The sequence below is a fragment of the Balaenoptera acutorostrata genome, chromosome 14 (assembly GCF_949987535.1).
Source record: "Balaenoptera acutorostrata chromosome 14, mBalAcu1.1, whole genome shotgun sequence".
Classification (NCBI taxonomy): Eukaryota; Metazoa; Chordata; class Mammalia; order Artiodactyla; family Balaenopteridae; genus Balaenoptera; species Balaenoptera acutorostrata.
The window spans coordinates 30,526,386-30,541,789 of record NC_080077.1 but is presented as its reverse complement, the minus strand read 5'-3'; the positions used below and the strand labels follow the sequence as shown (position 1 = coordinate 30,541,789).

At 36.8% G+C, this 15,404-nt stretch overlaps 1 protein-coding gene across 16 annotated transcripts in view; it reads left to right on the top strand.

Annotated features, from left to right (window-relative positions):
- EYA4 (EYA transcriptional coactivator and phosphatase 4) overlaps positions 1-15,404 on the top strand; it is a 296,342-nt gene that overhangs the window by 37,650 nt on the left and 243,288 nt on the right. The gene's annotated exons all lie outside the window — the stretch shown is intronic.

Below are 15,404 nucleotides of genomic sequence, written 5' to 3'. Positions count from 1 at the left end.
TGTTCGGAACAGCTTGGAGCCATTAGGGAATTTGCCGACCGAGTGCCGCGCCTGAACGGTGGCGAAACCGGAGAGCGCAGCTTAATTTTTGTCATCCCTTTCATAGTTGGGGCGGCACCGTCTCCACTCACCACCACCTCTCTTTCCCCTTCCTTTGAAAGCTTAATGGGGTTTGTGTTTGGGGTGAGCGCGTGTGTGGGAGGGTGTCGTTTGGAGTCGGTCTTCTCTCCCCTCGCCGCCGGCGTCTGTGCCCTGCACTGCCCAGCGGGCAGAGAGTCATTCATGAATCCTAACCTGAGGGCAGTGGAGGAAGGTGCAGGTCCCTCAGACCTTTCTGCCAAGGTGCAGAATAGCGACGGGGCGTGTGTTTTGGTTTCAGAGCAGTTCCACGTGGAGCACCTCCGTGTGCGTGTGTGTTGTGTACTTGATCTGTGAGGAGGTAACAGGAGTCTTGTGTTCAAACCCAGTGGGCCGTTGGCCATTAATTTGCTTTCCTGGCTGTCATTACAGACACTTCCAAAATCTGATACCTAAGAGAACCAACAGGTTAGGTTTCACATTAAGAGCTCATACTTAACAGTTTTCTTTCTCCCTTACCGGTTTTGGCTTGGCACCCTGGGATCATCGTAATTGATGGAGCGAAACATATCTTCTCGAATATGGCATTTTGTTCCTCTTCTCCTCTGCGGCCACTTTTTGCACCCTCGGGCGTGTCCGTTTCAGCGGGCGCTCCTTCTTCTGGACTTAGGTGGGAGTCTTAGGTGCATTTAAGCACCGCGGGCTCCCCTTCTACAGCTCCTGAAGTTCGATTTACACGTAGGTGACTGACAGTCTTGAAAGCTGAGGATGGTTTTTTTTTGGTCTGTTGAGTTGTTTTTGGTTTTATTTTAAAAACCTCCTCAGGACGGAGACGTAACCTTTCACGGGTAAAATTAGGTTTTAAGCAGAAACATTGCCCTCCCCCCCCAACTTTTTTTCTTTTTAGATATTTCTGGCCAGTTTATAGCTGAAGAACCAAAAGCTAGGAAGGGGGTGGGGCCGGGAGAGAATCCTAAAACAAAATATTTGGTACATAGTAGGGTGTGGTATAACAGTATCCCAAGAAATAGATAGCAGTAGTAAGAAGAGGGAAACTATTTTGTGTAGAGCTAGGCTGCCAGAATCTGATCTTTATGGCAACAATACCAGATGCAGATACAACTACACTCATTTTTATTGTTATTATAAACCATAAAAATAGTTTGTTCTGCCTCATTAAAAGTTGTAAGCCATTCAGAGTTAAACCATTTTTTTTTTTTTGAAATGGCTCTAGAAGACAGTTAAAACCCTTGACAGTTATAGCTTTGAAAGTAACATAATTAGATTGTCTGAAAACTGTTCCTTTTTTCCTGGTTATTAGGGATATATCCTTGCCTTTCATAATAGGTAAAGGTCTAAAATCAATAGGTTTTCAAAAGCCAGTTTTCCTTTGCCAATTATCTGAAAATAGTATGCGTCAACCTAAGGCCACCGTAATTAGAGGTTGTTTCACGATTATAACTGAAATTAAAAGATTTACTTGATTATTCTTTTTTAATGAGTAAGTATTTTACTGATATTAGACACTTAATTTCTTCTTTACAGAATGAAAAGTTCTTTATATATATTCAGAGAATATTTAAGTTTATGTTCAAGTTTAAAAATTTAAAAAACCCCTAAGATTTGTATAAAAAGAAATTTGTATAAAAACAATCATTATTCTTATTAGGAAATACAGATGATGCATTCTAGAGGATTTGTAGAAGCAGTTGAAAAAAATTGTCTTTTCATGAAAGTTTCTTTTTTGAGGGTGGATCAGTAGGTTGCCATTTTGCTGTAATTTATTTTTTCTTTCAAAAACCTCTTTGAATTAAACAAAAAAGAAAAATAAGACCTCCATTTCTGAGAGTTTTCTTTTTATTTATATTATGATTTGGGGTGTAAATAAATTTTACATAGCCACGGGAAAAAAGGTGTCCCATTTCATGTTTTCAATCTCTGTTGCAAGCTCTAAATGACTGATGCCATGTCTAAAAATATATTTATGTGGCTTGGTATTTCATTTAAAAAAATTTTATGCACTAAAATTAAATTATCCTGAAGTTTTAGAAAAGTAGAATGATAGAAAAACCATGACTACTGTTATGAAAAGTTAGGATGTTGGAAAGTTCACATTCTAACTCACAAATAATAAAATTATACTTATTTCACCCAGTGGAAGCTCGCACTCTTTATACAGAATTCAAGAAGAGGGGAGATAATCCTTTTCAAGACTTAGTGAAATGTTAAGTAATTGAAGAGTGCAAGTATTTATTATATTTTTCATTATCTTTTTTCCCCTCTGTTAGGTAAATACAGGAACACTGAACATTCAGTAAAAACAGGCCCCCCTTTACAAGAAGTTTATTCACCATAGTTCTGTATTGCAGCTGCTGGTCATATTTCATGGAGCTGTTAAAGCACTTAAAACCTAAAATTAGGTACTGTCTCGTTGTAAATATTTCAGATCACTCATCTAAGAAACAAACAGAAGAATGTGTTATCAAAAGTAGATGTTCTGAATCCCCTCACTGAAGAGCTCAACAAAACATCTATGAAACACCTTGTTATTTTTTCAGTGAGAATATAATCATGACAGTTTCTTTTTCAAGTAGACATTATTCTTACATATTCTAAACTCTTATAATGGGTCTCCCTGTAGAGTATCTTAAACTAATTGTATTCAGAAATACCGTCGGGGGATTTTATTACAACAGTTACTGGGTGAATGCAATCCACACCAGGAGGAATAGGATGACTTTCAGTGTACCTGCTCCTGTCATGAATTTTTCCTGGTGAACTAAGAAATGACATGCTCTTTCAGGCACTCGTTCTAGAGATGGGTGAGGTGCAGTGGTATATTTCATTGCAGTTAGCATGAGACTGCATTTTGCAGTTAGGTGAATTTTATCGTGGGAGACACTGAATATTAAGTTGTACATGGAGGGAACTTGGCTTCACTTAGTTTGAACTTGAGTGGAAGAAATAAACAAGAATCACATATTCCGAAGTAGTATAAGCAACTCTGATTGCTTTTAAGAGGTTCGAAGACTTTGTAAACATTAATGTCACCTAATATTGCTTGTGGCTCTGCACATTAGGATATGCCTTGGTGAAGTTTGTGATTCTTACCATGTCCCATCCAGGTTTCTACTAGGAGAGTGGTACTGAAAATAAATACCACTATCCTTAACCCCCTAGCTCCTTTTCTTTCTTCCAGAAGAAGAGATGAAACAGATGAATTTAAAAATAGAAACCATTTCGAGTTATCAAAACCACATTTACATGGTTGTTTAAGACAGTTGCAGAGTGTGTACCTCTGGGTCTCACTGTAACCTTTTCTGTCGTTGAAAGGTGCTAATTGATCTTAGGGCACTGACATAATAGTATAGTTTGATATTTGAAACCTTTCAGCATTGGTCTGGCCCTTTTCTCACCCTGAGATTTCGGTTCATGGCTGATGAAGAGTAACACCATGTTAAAATGTCAGGAATTCTAATTTTTTTCCCCATGTAAAACATTTTAGTAAAACAGCTGATATTGTTAAGCTTTTATGTATGTACAGTAAGTAAATTTATTTTAATGTACTTCTGAGAGAGACAGACCTATATTATCATGTTAAGCTTTTTTAAGTATTTTTTTCCACAGGTAGATTTTTCTTTTTTTAATTGAAATTTTTAGGCAAAGTCTGATTACTGTGATCACATCTGAATAGGTTCAAAGTGAACTTGCATTAAAGCAATATAGAATAGCCATCTTGAAATTTCATATCTAAGGTATATGTTCTTAAGTATATGGAGACCTTAAAGTACATTTTAAAATAAAAATTGTCAGTTCAGTTTTTATATAGTAGTAATCTTTCTGTCTGTGTAAGTAATCAGTAATTACATCATCAATCATTATCATCATCATCACATCACAGCTGACATTTACTGAGGATTTATTTACTTTTTGCAAAACAGTTTATTTATGTGGATTAGCTAGTTTTAATCTTCTCAACTGTGCCTTTTTTATTATTCCCATTTGACAGATGAGAAAACTGAGAATTATGAAGTAGAGTGGAGCCAGGATTTCAGCTCTGCCCCCCGAACCCAGATCCCCTATCCTTAAACGTTGCCCTAGGCAGTTGCTGCCACCTGTCACACATGAGTTCATTTTAGGTGGTACCCAAACATTTTATTTTTATATTATTAGTTATATATTTATTTCTAAGGATATTAGGAAAATATGTAAAATTTCACATTAAACCTATCATTTCCTGGATAATGTTGTTTTAAGGCAAAACCAAAAAAGGATTGAAGCAGAAGAAAATTTAAAAGCACCTATTTAAAGAACCATATTAAGTAACAGTGAACAAGTGCTTGGCTAAAATAGCCAAAATCCTGAAGGTTGATGGCAAATTACTACATTGGGAGAAACTGGTATTCTAGAATGCTCCCCAAATGTTGAGAACTTCAGTCCAGATCTTTTTAATATTTGACTTACATGTAGACTCTTCCTTTACTTTTCAAGCCTCATCCTTTAGTTAGATGTTATCAATTTTAGAGTTTTTCTCTCGTTGCTTTAAGCCTGAATGCTGGTTATGAATCTCAGATCTACACGTTTCTGTTGAACCAACGGATGAGGACTGTGTAATGAATTTCTAGAGGCAAGTTTAAATGATAACGGGCTCACTTATTATTTCGGAGACACTTTCCATTTACACGGATATCAGACTTTGCGTTTTTAAGGTTTTTCTCTAGGTGAACATGCTTGTTCTGCTGTTAATAATGTTTTATAACTTTAATGTGTTTTCCATTGAAACAGTGGCTTTCGTTTTGATTTACATGTTCAGCCACAGAACCCTTTGTTCAAGTGAAAGCCGACACTATGCCCACTAGAGAAATGTCCACTGCCTTCGTGAAGCAGGGCGTGGGGTGGCCTGTGAATCATTCATCAGCCCTGCCTCTGACCATTGGCCTCCCAACGTCTCTGTAAGGGTCATTCAGGCTGCAAAAAAACTAGTCTTCCGACAGAAGGGGTCAGTTCAGAATACCTGCTGCTGTCTGTGAGTGTGTCATCCACTTCAAACCAAAACACAGTGTAACACATCGGCAAAAGTTGTGTCGGTTTACCCTAGTGTAAGGTGAATATTCTTATCAACTGATCCGCAACTTTCTTTCAGTTTAGTACTGAGAAAATGAAAAGTAGTCCAAATGTTTCTCACATAGAATTACGGGTTTGAATGAGGCACATAGAATTTGTTTCTGCAAAGGTTTGTTTGATTAGAGTATCTTTTTTTCCTTTAAAGACTTTATGAAGACACATCAGCAGTGGCGTAAATTGACTTGACCTTAGATTTTCACATAAATTATTGCTACTGTTTCTGTTATTCTTTCCTCCTTCCTTTTTAAAATGAAAGGGACATTTCTTGTGAAATGCTATAGTTGAATCATAAAAATTTATGTTCATAAACCATTAAGTTTAATTCTGCTCACAAAAGCAATAGCATTAAATTTGAAATTCTATCCTTAATCAAGAAGGTCTACCACATACCAGGAGGGCTTATTCTCTGCAAGGTCATATACACAATTCACAGCCCTTTGCATATACCCAGTGGAGGGATCTGTTCATTACATTTCACCTCTGACTCTGAACTCCCTCATGTTAGAGGATTTGAAAAGACCTGAATGTTCCGACTAAGAGATTGAGTATTTCTAACTTAATGTGTCCAGTATGTTGAAAGTGACGATGACTTGCAGAGTTCACAGGTCTCTGAATTAGCTAATTCTTTTCACTTCAAATTTTATATGTTAATGCAAATGTGTATTCACATATGATTTTGACTCAAGTAATTCTAGCCAAATTTAATCACAAAGTGGGCAAGTCACGTTCCAATTTTCCTTTTGCAGGTTTTCAGTAATCTCAAATTGTGCTTCTAGTAGGTAACTTTAGAATGCAAACCTCAGTGAGTCGGTCAAGAACATCAATACTACCGAAATTTTGTACGTGAACTTTAGGTATTAAGATGATGCTACTATTTTGTTTTCTTAGTCAACCCAAGAAGACTTCATTTAGGTCTGTTTAGTCTTCTCAGTTGTTGACTTTAGTTTTTAAAGGCTTCATTCATGAAAATACTAGCAAAGTTCTGGACATATGATAAATGCTTATTAAATGCTTTTTACGTTGTCTGTGTTGCTGAAGAGATGCCAAAATTATAGTGAGACGAATAGATTTTTTTTTTTCTACTCTGGATAAGTTTGAAGACTTTGGGACTTTTAGTCTATGATTATAATACGTTCTACTTTTTCCTGGCATATACCATTCATAGGAATGGTTAGCTTGGTAAGTGAGTTAACTATGGTACCCAAGGTCACAGGTTTAATCCTCAGATTACCACGTTGGCTGTAGGGGGACACTTGTCCTACACATGCTTGGTCATATTGTCTTTGTCGTTAAAAGTATAGTTATGGTATCTTGACTGTCTCTCTTCGGGGACCACTCTGGTCTATGCTGGATCTGTCTCCAAGAATCTCCTCCCATCCCGAGGCTGTTCAACCACATCTGTTTACAATTTTTATCAGGTCCCTTCTTGACTTAAAAATCTATAAAAAAAATTGCCTGTTGCCTATAGGACAGATTCTAAAATTCTTAGCAGGATCTACAAGGCCCTTGAAGCTGAGAACTTTGCTCAAGTTTCCCTTCTCACCTCTCACCAGCCACTCATAAGAAATCTCTTCTCCAGCTGTATGGAAAAGTGCAGCCCTCAAATACACCCTGGTCATTTCCACTTCATGGCTTTGTGCATGTGGTTCTTTCTATCTGGAAGACATCTTGCCCCTCCCCCTGAAACTTCCTTTTCTGCTGCTTTTGCAAGACTCAGGATGCAAAGTGTTACCTCCTCTGACCACCGCCAGAGGCTGAGTTCGATGTTTCTTTTCTCTTTGTTCCCAAAGCACCCAGTTTCCACCTTTGGTATAGCAGTTGCCACATTGACATGTAATAGGTAACATGAGTTTAAATTCTGCACTAGGCTGAGAATTTACTGAAGCTATTACCAGTATTTGCTATTCTGTAAATTGCTATTTCCAGTAGGTAGGGGACAGTAAATTCCTTTCAAGTGAGTGAGTGAAGGAAATGGGAATGAAGGCAGTGGTGGTGGCACTGGACACCCTCTGCCATAAGATTGGGAACAGTGGGAATAGCTGTGACCATTACAAGGCAGGATAACCTTAAGAATGACCTCAGGGATTTTTGGTATTAATCCAGTAGAATTGCATCTCTGAATTCAGGCCCAACTTGTGTGTATGGGTGTAATGATGCAGAGATGTATTTATTTCACACATGACCATTGGGAAGTCAGTGATCTAGTGGATATGCTGAAGATCCCGAAAATCTTTGGAGAAATGGGTATTTCTTAGCACTTGAAATCTGAGGGACCCACTTCTTTTTATGGCATAGTGATTAAGTACAAAGAATATGGAGCTGGGCTCCTTGAGTTTGAAGCACAGCTCTGACACTAATGATCTGTAATGGTGAGCATGTTAATTAAATTGGTTTCGCTTTGGTTTTCTCATGTGTAGTAGAACATACTTGGAGTTCATATGCAAATTCAACAAGTAAATATACGTAAAGCATTTAGAATAGTGTCTGATATGAGTACTAGCTGTTATGAATATGATTGTGTTCCCTCCATTGTAGTATGCTAGCTATTCCAGAGATATTTAGAGCTGAAAGTCCTTTTTGGGGTCATAGACTGGGGATCATAAGTTGAGTCCCCAGTGGTCCAAGTACAAATTTTTTTTAAAAAAATATTTGTTTATTTATTTATTTTTGGCTGTGTTGGGTCTTCGTTTCTGTGTGAGGGCTTTCTCTAGTTGTGGCGAGCGGGGGCCACTCTTCATCGCGGTGCGCGGGCCTCTCACTATCGCAGCCCTTCTTGTTGCGGAGCACAGGCTCCAGACGCGCAGGCTCAGTAGCTGTGGCTCACGGGCCCAGTTGCTCTGTGGCATGTGGGATCTTTCCAGACCAGGGCTCGAACCCGTGCCCCCTGCATTGGCAGGCAGATTCTCAACCACTGCGCCACCAGGGAAGCCCCCAAGTACAAATTTAATACCCAGGGGTGATCTTGGCAAATCTGAGGCTCTATTTGGAGCCAGAAGAAAAGACATTAGAAAACTTAGTTTTGGCCATTTACATTGCATGGCATTTCTTTTAACAAATACTTTCACATACAGTTATCTAGATTTTTAAAAGCTTTCATCTGTGTGGTTCCTCAACTACTCGAAGCCACCGTAAGAGCATTCTGTAATGGTACTTTTGTTTTATAGCCAATATTTGTTTCCCCAGTTGCTTTTTTCTTCAGCCTGAAGGCACCAATGATAAGAATTTGTATAATTTTCAACTGAGTGAGCTTGATGAGCTCAGTGTAAACTTTTTAAAAGATAACATTAAAGATTACTATGATTCATATCTTTGCAGAGACAGTAGGAGGTCTTTAGCATCTCCGTTTCTAGACTTGATCATTTGGTCCTTAGATTCAGATCCAATGACTATATGGCAAAGTGGGGCTGAGGGAGAAGGGGAAGTTAAAATATTAATTGTCAAGGTTCTGTTTCTTAACTGCTTACTTTGAATCGCTGCCAGGTGCATCTGTATGAAAAATATGATGCTACTACTAATGCTGGGCCTGAATCACTCAGTTTATTTATTTATTTATAAAATTTATTTGTTTATTTATTTTTTAACTTTTTATTTTATACTGGAGGATAGCTGATTAACAATGTTGTGATAGTTTCAGGTGCGCAGCAAAGCGACTCAGCCATGCATATACATGTATCCATTCTCCCCCCAGACTCCCCTCCCATCCAGGCTGCCACATAACATTCGCTCAGTATATTTAGACCAGTGTTTTTCAAAGACTGATTGTTGACATTTTGAGCTGGATAATTCCTTGTTGGAGGTGTGTGCGTGGCTGTCCTGTGCATTGTAGGGTGTTGTGTGGCGTCCCTAGTCTCTACCCACTAGATCCCAGTAGCACCCTCTCCCGAGTATTAACAGTGTCTCCGGACATTGCCAGATGTCCTCTGGAAACAAAATTGCCCTCAGTTGAGGGCCCATAGTCAGAGTAGATCTTAAGATCACTTGATAAAATCAAAAGATTCCCAGGCATCTGCGTGAGAGGACTGTTCTGTTTTCAGTCAAGTGTGGAGAATCTTCATACCTTCCTCCTAAGTTTAAACACAAAATCAAACAACTCTTATTAGTCTGTGTTCATAGATAAACTTTACATAGACTGACTATGGTCAGCATATAGCTTTACACAGATTGACTGTCGTCAGCATATTTTCCTTTTTGGGAAACAGTGTATGAGTGGGGGGAGCAGAATACTTAGGAAAGTATGTAGGAAGTAGATATTTATTTGAATCACCTATATGTCTATTTTAGAAAAATTACCTTTACTGTTACTTGTTAGCAGATACTTTTGATTCATTTTTGATAATGACAGTTACTTATCTTTTCCCATAGATAAATATTCAGCAGTAAGGAACTTTTACTTTTTTTAGTCTGTAGTGTCAGAAAAAGTAAAGTATTATCTATAATCACAACTGCCTACGATGAAAAAACTTTATCAGTTAAATCATTTGTTTGTTTGTAGCAAGAAAGTTGCAAACGAAATAAGTCTTAGCTTTCAGTTTGTACCACAGTTTCAGGGTCTTGAGTTTAATAATATTGGTACAGTCTGAAGAAAGTAAAAATCAACATAAAAACTCCTTTGTTGATTTACCAAATCCAGACCTTATGTTCTAATTCTATAGGACATACACATTTTGTCTCTGAATTGATCTGCAGTTGACTGTAAGTAAATGTGATGTAGTCTGAGTACTATCTCTGACATTTGCCTAGTTTAGGTATATATGAAAGATGCTTCAAAAGTTACTGAGCAGAAAAAAATGGGAAGATATAATGTTAAAGTGAGAGGGGATAACTTTGCCTACATGAGTTTTGGGTTGGATGTGAAAATTATTTTGGAGTATCAAACAATATTATAAATATATGATTAGACTAATGTTCATATGAGGTCTAAACAGTAGAGAAATTTTAAATCTCACTAGTAATTGCAAGGATACTTGAAATTCCACATATATGTATTGTCTAGTGGTTTTACTTTAATTGTATTAGGCAGGTAATCATGTTACGTGGAAGCAGTCAGACAGACCTAGGGATTTCACATCATTTACTAATTGATGCTCAAGCAGGCAGGGCAGAGGTACTTGAAAACAAACTCACTGTCTCTCTTTCTTTCTCTATTACCTCTCCTTTGATTTATGCTTTAATTTTTGAAATGTATTCTTAAGAAGAAAAAGTGGCTTCAAATACAGCATACTGTATGTGATCAAATGTATCAGTACTTCTGTTTTCTAAGAAGAGAAGGATTCCTCACAGCTACTTGTTAGCAGAGAGATAAGGTGGGTGCTGGGCAACCCAATGACAGATGGGGGCCCTTCCAGGGGAGTTAGGTGGGGGTTATAGGCCAAGGGCTTAAATCATGAATTTTCAGACAGTGAAGGCGGGTTCTACTCCATGCATTGACAGCAAGTCTGAAGAAGGCGTAGTAAACCTCAAGTCCATCCAGGCACTTTATGCCTGACATTGAACAGGAAGCCTGGTAGCCCTTTAGTCATTAAGAGAATAGCCAGTAAACCAGAAGTTCTGTTTTTCCAAATGAACACTTCTTGGGTTCATAAATCAGGGAACCCCCCCAGAGAATTCAAGTCACATACCTACTTTCTCAGGTTTATTTCTTTGTACCGTGGATATGAATGTAAGACTTACCTATTTTTATGAACGCTCCATGGCATAAAATACAATTAGGCATTTCCTTTTTTCTCCCTGGGATATTGTCACCACCCTTGTCCTCCACTGCCCCAACTCCCTTAACCTCCTTGCCTCTTACTTTTTGCTGCCTACCTGGACAAAAAAAATCTACTCATCTTTCAAGGCTTAGCTCAAATGTCACCTCCTCTGGGAAGCCTTCCCAAGGCTCAGGCAGAATTAATTCTTTTCTCTCTGTAATACCATAGCGCCTTATGTGGGCTATTGGTATAAGAGCACATTGTGCTGGGGCTAATTTTATGTGAATCTATCTTCTAGAGAGATTCTGAACTCACTGAGGGGCGAGACCATATCTTTCCTCCCCCGTAGCCCCAGTGCCTGGGGGTAATGATGGAAATTCACTAGCTACCCTATTCCCTGCACGTCTTCAAAGGACATACATCCAGAGCCAGACAACTACAAAGAATGGATCCTGTTTACATTTTGGAAACTGATTTCTTTTTTGCATATCGTCACTGAAGCTAGTTTATTGGTTCTATTCTATTCTAAATTATTTAAAGCTTTATTTGTACCGAAGTATTACTGATATTCTAGCAGAAGAAAAGATATGGCCAGCACGAACTGGTATTTTGAATAAACTGAAATTAAAAAGGCAGATTCTAGTGGAGACTTATGGTTTTCCTACTTCCAGTTTTCTCTAGAAACAAACTTCAGCCTCTTTGGTTGATTTCTGTTGAGATACATTTCATGTTATTTTGAAGAGTTTTTAACCCTCAGAATTATGGATTTCATCTGAGAGGAAGTATTTTCTGTATTTGTTTATGTCAATGTTTCAAAATATGGGGACCAAAAATCCTAGAGGTGTCCGTCAGAAGTATATGTGGCCATTTGGTGAGAGAAACTTGGTCATTTTTTTCAGGCATAATTTAGGAAGAAAAATTTGTTTAGTTTCTAGTGGTTTGTTTTCAGGCATTTTTCCACAAAAAGATGAGCAAGACCCTTCAAAACCACCAACTTGCTATTTAGGGGGAGAAAAAAGCCTTCTGTGTCCAAAAATAACATTAAATTAAAATGATTGTTTCCAATAGTTTCAAAAATTGTGGTTTTATTTCCTCGTATGAGTCATTTCTGAATGCAGTATGCGATTGTACTAAATCGTGATGAAGCCTATTTGCTCTATGTTTTCGTAGGTCACGTTATTTATCAGAGAATCAGATCAGGAGAGGAATTTAGCCTAACTCTCCATTTTGCAGATGAATACTGGATTAGAGACGTTAAGTGATTTTAGTCAAAAGGAAGCTAAAAAGAGAACCTTGTTCTGGAAGACACCCTAGTGCTGCCACCTCTACAACTTGCTGCCTTTATTTTTCTTTGTTTGAATTCCACAAGGAGTTGCAAATACTGGAATCAGACTTCCTTTGTTTGTATCCTTCCGGGCTGCCACTCATCAGCAGTGTAACCTTGGAGAAGATATTTACTGACCTGCTTTAGCCATAGTTGCAGCATGTGTCAACAGGGAATAATAATAGTACTTGCCTCGTGGAATTGTTGTAAGGAATAATTCAGTTTATACCAGAAAGACACTGAAAATGCTCAATATTTACGTATGTTGAATTGATTTCTTTGAATCAATTGTTGAGCATATTTAATATTCAAAAAAGGGCTCTTCATAATGCTGAAGCAAGATTTTTTTTAATCAATCTTTTTTTTTAAACAAAAGTCATCTATATCTTGTGTAACATATTGAAACAGATATTATAGGAGGTGCCTTTAAGGGGCTTGACTAGAAGAGGCAAGGAGAGAGGCTTCTGGAATGCTGATATAGCCCTTTATCTTGATCTGATTGATGGTGAGATGGGGGTGTTGATGTAATAAAAATTTATCGGCTGTCAACTTTTGATTTGCATATTTTACTGTGTGTATGTTATGCTTTACTAAAAAATTTAAAATACAGATATAGTTATATAAAAGAGATGAACAAAAAGGATTTACTGCATGGCACAGGGAACTATATTCAATATCTTATAATAAACTATAGTGGGAAAGCATCTGGAAAAGGATATATATATATATATATATATATATATCTCCAAATCACTTTGCTGTGCACCCGAAACTAATACAATTTTGTAAATCAGCTATACTTCAATAAAATTTAAAAAAATAATAGATATATTTAAAATAAGTTGATATCCCTCACTTTATCCATCTCTTCCACATCCCACAAATCAGGGCAAATTGTTGTACTTCAGTGTGCTTCCTTTCAGACATTATTTCCTATACATGTGTAAATGTAAGAATTTTATGGGGATGTAATTTATTTTTATTTTACATTTTAGGCCAAAATGGATCATCAGTTGTCTTAAAGCTTGCTTTTGATTGGCTGTATTTTGGATATTTTTTCATATCATTACATATAGTTTGGGGTACTTTTGTTTAATGTATGAATATGTTTTATACTTTAACTGTTTCCTTCCTGGTATATATTTAGGTTGCTTGTGGGTGTTTACTATTACAAAGACTGCTGCAATCATGATTTTTATGTATCTTTTTGTATAACTGACCCAAATTCCTGTAGGTAAAACTCTAGATGTAGGAATAATAGATGAAAGAGTGTGTGCAGCTTGCATAAATGGTGCCAAAATACTTTTCAAAAAGGTTGTAACACCTTGTGCCCCTGTGATGATACTTGCATTTTTCTCGTAAAAGCCAAGGGCAAAATTTTATGCTAAGTTGACACTGTAATTATTTGTGCTCTGGTTAATAATGAGACTCACACACTAATTGGAAGAGTTCACTGATAAGAGCAAATAATTCTGTTAACCACATATATAGCAAATCTCTGTTATATGTAGTTAATATCTCATTTAAGAATGGTTACTACTCCATTACATGAATGATTATTATATATATTCATAGTTCTTAAACCACTTGGTAGGAAGAAAAAAACTCAGTGTATATAATATTCATGACATGTTTTTACTTAGCACCATAAAATATTTATAAGAATTGTTAAGAGAAACTCTGATATTGTTGAGAATTTGTGAGGAATTGTATATTATTATTCTGTTAAGAGCCAACTATGTGCCAGGCGCAGTTCTAAGCACCTTACATATATTACTATAGCTTTTAAACATGTAGATGAAAGGCATAGACATTGTATTACCATAAATGAGATCACTCCATTTTGAATGTTATTAAATATTACCAAAATACCAACTGTATCTTATCAGTGTTCTGATTTGTAAATTTGTGAAATGTCATAATCTGTTTAATGAAAATTAAAGTGAAAGCATCAAAATCCAGAGAATTGCTACTCGAGTCCTGGCTAAAGTATCACGACACATGAAGTTTAAAATGAAGTATGTTAATCAGTTGGCTTTACTGTTAGAGTCTTATATGTACAAAAGTCTGTCTCCAGAATATTCAATTCTTATAGTTTCTGGTTAATTAAGATTCTGGCTAACCTTTAATGGTTATCTAGTGCCTTAAAAGAGTAATCCAACTCAAAATAGCTAACTTATTCCTCTAGCATTGGGTAAATATAGCTATCAATTTTTGTGAGTTTTTTCTTCCTGCAGAATTTCCTGTTATTCTAAGGGATTCAATAGGACTTAGGCACATAAAACTGAAAATTATATTACTATGGGGAAACTGCTCTGTGCCTTTGAGAAGGAACTCTTGCTAACTTAAGTACTATATGCGTGTAGAATAGCTAACATTTTCCTCCCAAGAAATTTCATGTATGCAGTTAAAACACTCTTAAATTGATTAAGCATTTGTTATATATTTCCAGAAGCACTCAAGAGTACTTTTATGGTTATAAGAGTAGAGTGCATTAGAATGCCAGAAACCAACGAATACGCTAGAGGCCTTCAAAACCATGCCCAGCATTCCTGACTTTACCATATAAACACGCGGGTCAGTCTGGAAAAACAAAACAACTCCCCTTCTCCCAAACGTAGGTAAGCTTGTGATGATAACACTTCAACTGGCTTGAATATTAATTTGATACTTTTTCTGTTAGAAATAATTTTTATTACTTAGAAAACAGAATGGAGAAGTAATAAATATGACTGGTATTTATTTCTCAAGTCAAGTATTATTTTACTTCAGATTTGACCAGTTACCTTTATACTTTTTGGAAAGTGGATTATACAGCTACCACAGTATTTTGCCTATTAATCTGGGAAGCTAAAAAGCCTTTTATAAATGTTGAATCAAAACTCTCACTGCTGTGAGGGAATTAAATTTCAAGCCATATACTCCTTTTATAGGGTGAGAAGCTGAAGTATGGAGAAATTACAAGGTTTTCCCAAAGTCGTACACTGAATCATGGCAGACGCGGAAATCTACGATTCTGTTTGCCTGATTCAGTCTGAACCTTCATGAAATTAAAGTTTTCTATTTCCTGACATGTGCCTTAAGAGTGTTTCCTTATTTATTTGTTCATTCATTCATACGTTATACAGGAAACCATGTTTTTGCAAGATACAGTCTTAATGTAGGGACTATAAATAATATTGTGCATT